The sequence below is a fragment of the Poecilia formosa genome, unplaced genomic scaffold (genome assembly GCF_000485575.1).
Source record: "Poecilia formosa unplaced genomic scaffold, Poecilia_formosa-5.1.2 Scaffold968, whole genome shotgun sequence".
Lineage (NCBI taxonomy): Eukaryota > Metazoa > Chordata > Actinopteri > Cyprinodontiformes > Poeciliidae > Poecilia > Poecilia formosa.
Window position 1 is genome coordinate 57,709 of NW_006800907.1, and position 8,390 is coordinate 66,098.

Consider the following 8,390-nt stretch of genomic DNA (forward strand, 5'->3'; position numbering starts at 1 on the left):
GCAAATACTAATAGATATTTGCCACCTACCACTGTAACAATCTTTATTCCTTTTGACAATTTTAAGAATCTGACAATGAAGAAAGATTGTCATACCTGAGCAAGGAGCACAAATATCATTGGAGGGAAATCAGTTCATATTCATAATCTCACAACAATCTGTTATTACTTCTAACACCGAGACTCTAAAAATGAATCCCATCTGGATAATAGACATTTTAATTTCTATTTGAAACATGTACAGTCAGATGGCTGTACATGTATTGATAACAAATGGAATGTGAACTGTGAATATAACGTGATATTAAGTTTTTCTTAGACTTTTAAATTATATAGAATAATTAATATGTGCCACAGCCAGATTAATATCGACCCTATTTACGTGATCAGCTAAACCCGAAGGAGACCTTGAAGGCAAAACCCTTTTTTTACGTAGTGGTTTGATGGAAAAACGAAAGACAAAAGCAGGCGCATGCACGTCTAAACCGACTGTAAATTTGCACACGCACGCGCGTTCTTCTCATATTTGTGACTCTTCTAAACATCGGCTGCACAGAAAACATGATTTCATAAAAGCTTAGATATTCCAGTGGTTCTCTCCAGGCTGCAATGATTAACCTGACATTCAGCCAGACTGCAACATATTAGCACACTCACACACAGTCCATATTTAGTAAAACTATGGCTGTATGAGGAACATTTGAGCGTTTTGTCGTTGACATTTTGAAGCATTTTTCGGATTAAGTGAGTGTTTTTCTTTGGCCTTTTTCACTCCTCCTTTTCCACAGTCAAAAGTATACGGTACTGAATACCGGCCACATACTGAGTGACATTTTTCTTTAAAAATCAACCTGAACACTTACTGTTTGCTGCTGCTAATAATAAGAACAACAACAACAACAACAACAACAATAATAATAATCATAATAATAATAATAATAATAATAATAATAATAATAATAATAATAATAATAATAATAATAATAATAATAATATAAAAACTCGTTCCAGGTTAATTTTAGATAGCCTAATTCTGGTTTTAAAAGCTTTGTATGTGCCTCACCCCGGAGCAGTCTATCCAGCTGCAGACCCAGATTCGGCGCGTCTCCATGGAGCTCCCTGTTGCTTTAAGCAGTGCGTCCTGCCGTCCAACAGGAGGCGTGTCTCCCTTACAGTCGGAGCTCAACGTTGCCAGCTGCAACTGGGATCCGGTTCCTCCGTAGGAACAAGTCAACTTCTTTGTGCTGCTCTGGTGACTTCCCTGCGCCAGCTGTATCTAAGGTAAACCCGTTCTTTTCTTTTTACTCCCCCCCATTTTTTTTTATTTTTTAAATTTTACATGTATGTGCATCCCGAGGAGATATGTTCGGCACTTGCTTGGTTCCCCACCCTTCGCGGATTACATCCGTTTAGAAAACGACTCTTTGTGGAAACAGCAAATTGAAGCCTTTCCACATCGCCTCCCGAACGGAGCGGAGAGCTCTCCGGGTTTGAACTTCGTGTGCGGTCCAGTTTTAAGTGTCAGAGTGAAAGTAGAAACTTCTCCCACTCTGAAAGACACGCTTTCTGGACTCCTTCTGGTCCTCTGCCACTTAATGTTACACAGATGACACACTTTGATGACAACTGTATTTGCATCCAAAGAAAACGTTAAATGAACTTAGTACAGCGCAGAGGTTTGAATTAAGGAAAGAAGCCAGTTCTATGTGGCAGCATGCATAAAGAAACGGCTCTAGAAAACATCTGTCTCCCTTTTAACTGTTTTTGTTTTTCCAACTCATGTCAGTTGCAGAAAGCTTTTAGCCGTCATTAAAACTGATCAACGGTGCTCCATGTTCCTTTACGACTTCGCTCCAAATCTGCTTTCCCGTAGTGCTGGTTAAACTGCTTTAAATGACTGATTTAATAAAAGCTAACAATGTATGTCATCGCATTAAACTTTAATAGTCGACCTTTGAAAATATCTAAATGTGTCGAGAAATAAACGTTAGGGAAACAACCAATAAATTTCCTCCGTGCAGTGTACGAGATTCAGTGGTTCATTGTGTTTGAATCCCCTTTATATGCCACTAAAATGCGTATTTCGCTTTCGGCCTGTGCTTAATATTTACTCTGTTCATTTTAGTTTGAAAAATACATTTTAGATTCAGGCTGGGAGGTAAGTTGGGTGTTGGCCATCCTACATGGTTGTCCGTATAGATGCAGACAGTGTGGAGAAGCAGCTTATTATTAATATATTCTGTCTTGCGTCTCAGCTAATTAAGAATCTAAATAGGCAGAGGGAGCTGACAGAACAAAGAAGAAACAGGCTGAAAGTGTTAATTTTGTCGCTAAAACAGAGACTAATCGCTGTCCGTGGTGCTGAAAACAATTTTAAGCCTCTGCTTTACTGTAGTCTACCTTATTTATCACAGTTGCTGTTTGTGTATAAAAGCACTGCACCTCTTACTATAGTGTTGAACATTATACCCTATTTAATCTCAATCAAATCAGATTATCTTTGAATTGTTGTTGAAGATGCGTGACAATTTTCATTAAATGCCAGTCGCCTTCCTTTACTCTTTTTTCTCTATCTTTATATTATAAAAGTGGATAAATGCATTTAATTCGCAAATTATGCGTTACACCCGCCCCCCCCCCCACAAAAAGAAAGTTCAAACAAACTTTTTTTTTTTTTTTTTTTTTTTTTTTTTTAGAAAAAACTCAGTCAAATTCCATTCTTATATCTGAAGGCCAAACATTTATTTGAACCAAATTATTCCTGTTTTAGTAATTGGAAAATAAACTGGAAACAGAATCGAACTTGAAAAATATTTCAGAGTCGGCCTATGAATAAAAGATTAAAAGTTAGTGTTCACTGTTCGTCTCTGTCTGACTAAAATAATCTAAAATAATATAGAAGAAAGGAGATTAGTGGTGAAATACCTCTTCAAAATTCATAGGAGTACGTCTCAGTGACACCGATCAAACAGAGACTATCACTTCAAATCCATCATTTTATTGCTTTTATAAGGCTGCGCAGAGCGGCGCTCCGTTGCCGGCAACAGCGAGTGAAGCCGGGAGAGAATCTGTGAGGCTGGGTGGCCGAGATACAGGATCAGAGGGAAGACAGGAAGGAAGGGGAGAGACAGGAGTTGAGGGCAGGCATGTCAATTTCAGCAGGGAATGCAGAGAAAAAGCGCGCAGTGTGACCAGCTGTAATCGAGAAACATGCCCGGTCCGTCCTGTGCGCTCTCACTCCACTAGTGTTGGCACGACGTCAGCTTTCTGTGCGGCAGTGCAGCAGGAGGAGCTCGGACTGGATCAGCGCCCTCTCATCCTCTGTCTCTGCCTTTTTCTTTCAGCAAATGGATCTGTTGAAGTCCTGCCCTGCCTGACATGGATGCCCCGTCACCACCCCCACCATCATCTTCCTCAACTGAGTCCGAGGGCTGGTTCTTGTTGGCGCAGTGAGCCGGACACGCACGGATCCCCTTTTCTTTTCTTTTTTTTTTTTCGCCAAATGGATGTGAGAAAGCCGTTGTTCAACCCGGCGTAGAGCATGCCGTGATCTTGCTCCAATCCGAATAAATGTTAACGGCGTGACATATATAAAGTCTGGGGAATTTACCGATTCGTGGAATAAAATCCTGTGCAGAACACAAGCACCATGAAGATTACCTCCTTCCTGATATTTAAAGCGAGATTCAGGCACACCATGAGGCTGCTGCTGCTCTTACACTGTGTGGGCTGCGCTCATGGGATGCCACACGTCCTGAGATTTGGTGAGCTTCTTCTAATTTCTCCTCTATGCCTTTTAAAAGTTTCACTGTGTGTTTTCATGCTCAGATATGTTGCTCCTCTCCAGATTTACTCACTCTTTCTCCTTCTCTCACTTCTGAAAACTAGTTGGAGTGTGTGCAGGAGGCACTGATTGAAACGTAGCAACATCTTTAATTGGAACGTTGTGCAGTCAGAAAGTTGTCACATTGGAGAGCTTCTGGATTCAGACATGATTATATGGTCAATCAACAAGCTTTGAAAAGCTGCACAATTTGTAACTTGCTAATAATGTAAGATGTGTTTGTTGGTTTAATTAAGTTTAAATGTGTTTGTGTGTTCTGGTGATGTATGGATTATGGATTATGTATGTGTGTTAGGGGGAATTTTAAGTGTATTGGTGCTTTGAAGTGTGTGCTCCTTGCTCAGCCATGTTGCAGTATGTAAGAAGATTAATATTTTTATTTTTAATTGTTCAATTTAGTGTTTTGTCATGTAGAAATATGTTGACACTTTCACAGTGATATCCTGCCTCACTGAAATGAGAGAATATTTGGATAAAAGGGTCAGAGTCTAAGTCTGTATTAAGGGACATTATTTTTTATTGAAATATATTAGACCATATGCAATACCACTGCTCTATTTGTTTAGATAAAAAAAAAGCTGGAAACATGTTTTTATTTTATTTATTATGTTTACTCTAACCATTTTCATGGTAGATACGTGTTCGATAACTTGGTCAACAGAGATCAGTCACACAGAAAAAATAAACAGGGAAAAACAACACGCAACATATTTAATACTTATTTTACTGCATAACTTTGTTTTAAATCAAGCACTGTTATGCAAATACAGAATTATATTAAAGAAAACTGAAACGGACAAATATTAACATGTGATGAGTACCAGCGCATTTCAACAGGTTTTGACTGTCATTTGGTCTACAGATGAAAATGGATGTGAGAGAAGTTTGGTTGATGGAATCTGGAGATCTGGTGAACCTCATTGTGGTCTCTTTGTTTTACTGACAGCTTCTCAATTTCCAGGAATTCAGTTCATGTTAGGGTTAGACTAACCCTAACCCTAGGCAGCAATGGACTCTTGAAAAAATAAAAATACTATCATAATATTTCATTCATCAGTACCTTTTAACACACAATCAGCTTTAACACTGGATTAGTGTTTGTTCTTTTTGAACTACCGATTGTTTACATGTTGGTGAATCTAAGATACAACTGGCAACACTTTGTTTCTGTTTAAGTTTTGATCGTGGAATGCCACATTTCTTCTGATATTGACATCGATTGACAATTCAAGAAATAACAGGTTCAGTAAGATAGACATTGGCATCTGAATATAGAAGACAAGACAGAACCTTTAGATTTGTGAATGGAAATACAGAACCCAAAGCATTGCAGTTTAATACAAGTGTTGCTAGCAGACTAAGATATTTCAAAAAGATGAGACAAAAATGATCAGTAGCCAGGTATGCAAGCCTCTGGGATTATCAGATAATTACACTCAGATGTTTTCTGACAGGTGTGATTTGGCATCTGCTTTAATTTTATAGAACAAAGATTCATCAGTCTTCATCTTTCCAGATTTAAGTAATTCTGTATTTACTGCTTGCAAGCTTGAGCATTGATTTTGTATTCTGAAGCACTGCTAGCAGCATCTAACCACATTACTTGATGACATCATCATGCACTGTTGACATCCCTCAGGTTATGTACTTCAGACGAGACAGACACAAGCTGAGAACACGACTGACTCACAAACAATTCTGTTCACATAAAAATAGAATTTATGTGTGAACATAAATTCTCACATAAATTCATCAACATGGTAAATGTGGTATTTAGGGAGAATTTCTGTCCATGCATTAACTTTCAGTTCAGTTAAATTTACTTTTTTATTTTCCCACATGGAAAATTTGTTGCAAAGCAGCAGTCAAAGAAAGTCAAGACAGAATCCACACATCAACATAAATACCACACTAAGTGGCAATGAATGAAACATTCCAATTTTGTACTGATCTAATTTAAAACTCTTCTTTAAACACTTGAAATGATTGTGCAATTATGACATCAGTTGTGATAGATCTGCTTCTTTTTCCCCCGCATACATACTACTTTAGCTGAATCTGCTGGCTGTGTCAATATGCCTCATTAAATGATTTAGTAGATCTGATAATCTTCAAGATAACATTTAAACAACTACGCCATAAAACAGGGGTGTCCAAAGTGGGTCCTCGAGGGCCGGCATCCTGCATGTTTTAGTTCTCTCCCTAGTCGTTGTAACAACCTCCTCAGTAAGTCAGTTTTCTGCTTAGGCCTTCTAATGACCAATCATTTGATGTAGGTGTGTAAAACCAGGGAGAGAACCAAAACATGCAGGATGCCAGCCCTCGAGGACCCACGTTGGACACCCCTGCCATAAAACATATGAGCCACATTTAGTTGTGTCTGCTATCTTCTACTTTTTAGGTTAAATAAATTTAGTGGGTTTCAGATTTTGAACTTAAATGTGTGAGTCTGTGAAGTATAAACTTACAGTAGCAAGTTGTGTTAATTTTGTATTAATTTTGTCAAACCTCTGAGAGTTGAATAAACTAGACGCAGTTCTCTTCAACCCTGGTCCTCACCGCCCCCCTGTCCTGCATGTTTTAGGTGTTTCCCTTCTGCCAAACCTGAATTGTATCTCTGGGTGATTAACAGGCTTCTGCAGGCCTTGATGGTCATGCAATCATTTGAATCAGCTGTTCTGGAATAGAGGCACATCTAAAACATGCAGGGGGGCGTGAGTTTTTAGGTTGGCACTTAAAAAATGAAAGAAGAAAAAGATGGGAGTGAGAACTATTTCCCAGTGTGCTTAGTGGCATGTTTTTGTATCTTGTGTGCCTCCGTGATTGAGATGGAAGTGTGTTACATTGATCTGGCTTTTGTGTGTTATTAAGGCAAATGTTTACTTTAATGCCACTGACAGTTTCCAAAGCTTAAGGATAATGTCCTGTTAACACTGAATGTTTTTGAGCTTAATTCATTGTGAAGTTTAATAAAATTCATGAAATTTTATTCATGCAATTTGAAACAATAATTTTAATTATTCTAAAATAAAATAAGTAATTATTTTAACTTGAGAAATGCGTACTCTTTAACAAGATAAGGACAGTTTTTTTTCTTGCACATTGTGAAATAATTATTTGGTTTAAATTGCAGCACTAAATTAAAATTCACAATTCAAGATTAATGAATTTAAAAATATTTATACACTTGCTTCTTATTGTTAAATCAACTTCATGAACTTTAGTTTCTGAGTTAAAATCAATACAATTTTCTTGCTGACTTAAATTGCATTTTCAAGGCAGCAGCTTCATTTTCTAGTTAAACCACCTTCAAATGTTTTACACTGTAAAGGACATTTACACTGCAAAATTGATAGTCTGTCACAAAATCCAAAAGTGTCAACCATGCCAGACAAAATTAAATTGGATAATTATCATTTGTGATTTCCCGCCATTGTAAACATTTTCAGCGTGAGTTGCTTAAATTTCTAAACTTAACTGAAACACACCTACTGTCTCACGAGCTTATTAGCTTTCAACACACTAAGAATTTTAATTGCTGCATCTTTTTTTTACTACAGGTAAGAGAACTGTTACCAACAATAACATCACAGAGACTCATATTACAAAACAATTTGTAACACAACAACAAGAAAATATTATAAGCATCCAAAATAACAACAGAAAATCCTAAGATATAAGGTCTACAGTACAATAACAGTTCAGACTGGCTCATTTTGAAGGCTTAAACTACTCGACTTCTTCACAGTCGAGTAGTTTAACAAGGCCAAAGTCTTACAAGAAGATTTTGATTGTTTATTAAATTAGGTTCTAGTAGTATTGTAGTTCTAAAATAGCTATGTTAAAATGGGACCTTTTGACATTACACCCAAAATTGTTACCTGGGTTGACCCCTATCAAACTGCAATTTTTCTGATGTCTGAAGTTTAGTCCTTGATTTAGTCCTGTACAGTGGTGGGAAGTAACGAAGTACACGTACTTCGTTACTGTACTTAAGTACAATTTTCGTGTATCTGTACTTTACTTAAGTAGATTTAATAATGGATACTTTCTACTTTTACTCCACTACATTTTACAGTAAGTATCTGTACTTTCTACTTCACTACAGTTTTACACAACTGTCGCGTTACTCGTTACATCCAAGTCGCATTGCTCTTTTTGTCCATTAAAATGTGACGTTCAGGGTCTTAAGGTGGCGCTGTAAAATCCAAGCATAACGTGACTTAGTGTCTGTTGTCACCCATGCCTCCACCTTTACTCGCACGCGGAGCTCCAGACATGCGCAGTGGTTTCCTCTGAGCGGGAGAAGATGTCTAATCGTTAGTAATATAATAGCGCTGCATAAATCATAAGATATGGTGACATGTAAAATAAGCAGCGCTTCGCTTTCACAGACGGTGGGGACTTCGTCCAACATTTAGCGTCACTTGGAAGGAAAGCTTAAGGAAAGGTAAGATCTGTGGACGTGATGCTAGCAAAGCTAGCTGTACAGAGACACACATGTTGCATCTGCGATGAAAAAAGTTGTCAATCATGCGCTGAATTAT

At 37.7% G+C, this 8,390-nt stretch overlaps 2 long non-coding RNA genes across 2 annotated transcripts in view; one reads left to right on the forward strand and one right to left on the reverse strand.

The window, feature by feature from the left end:
• Positions 1 to 1,180: 1,180 nt before the first annotated feature.
• Positions 1,181 to 5,555, forward strand: LOC103132242 (uncharacterized). The gene is made up of 3 exons (XR_475530.2): positions 1,181 to 1,280; positions 3,344 to 3,763; positions 3,888 to 5,555. It is a non-coding gene; the product is annotated as an uncharacterized LOC103132242 (long non-coding RNA).
• Positions 2,982 to 8,390, reverse strand: part of LOC107835064 (uncharacterized) — a 6,297-nt gene continuing 888 nt past the window's right edge. Inside the window, exon 3 of the long non-coding RNA XR_001660898.1 lies at positions 2,982 to 3,768. This is a non-coding gene — a long non-coding RNA (uncharacterized LOC107835064). The remainder of the gene's footprint in view (positions 3,769 to 8,390) is intronic.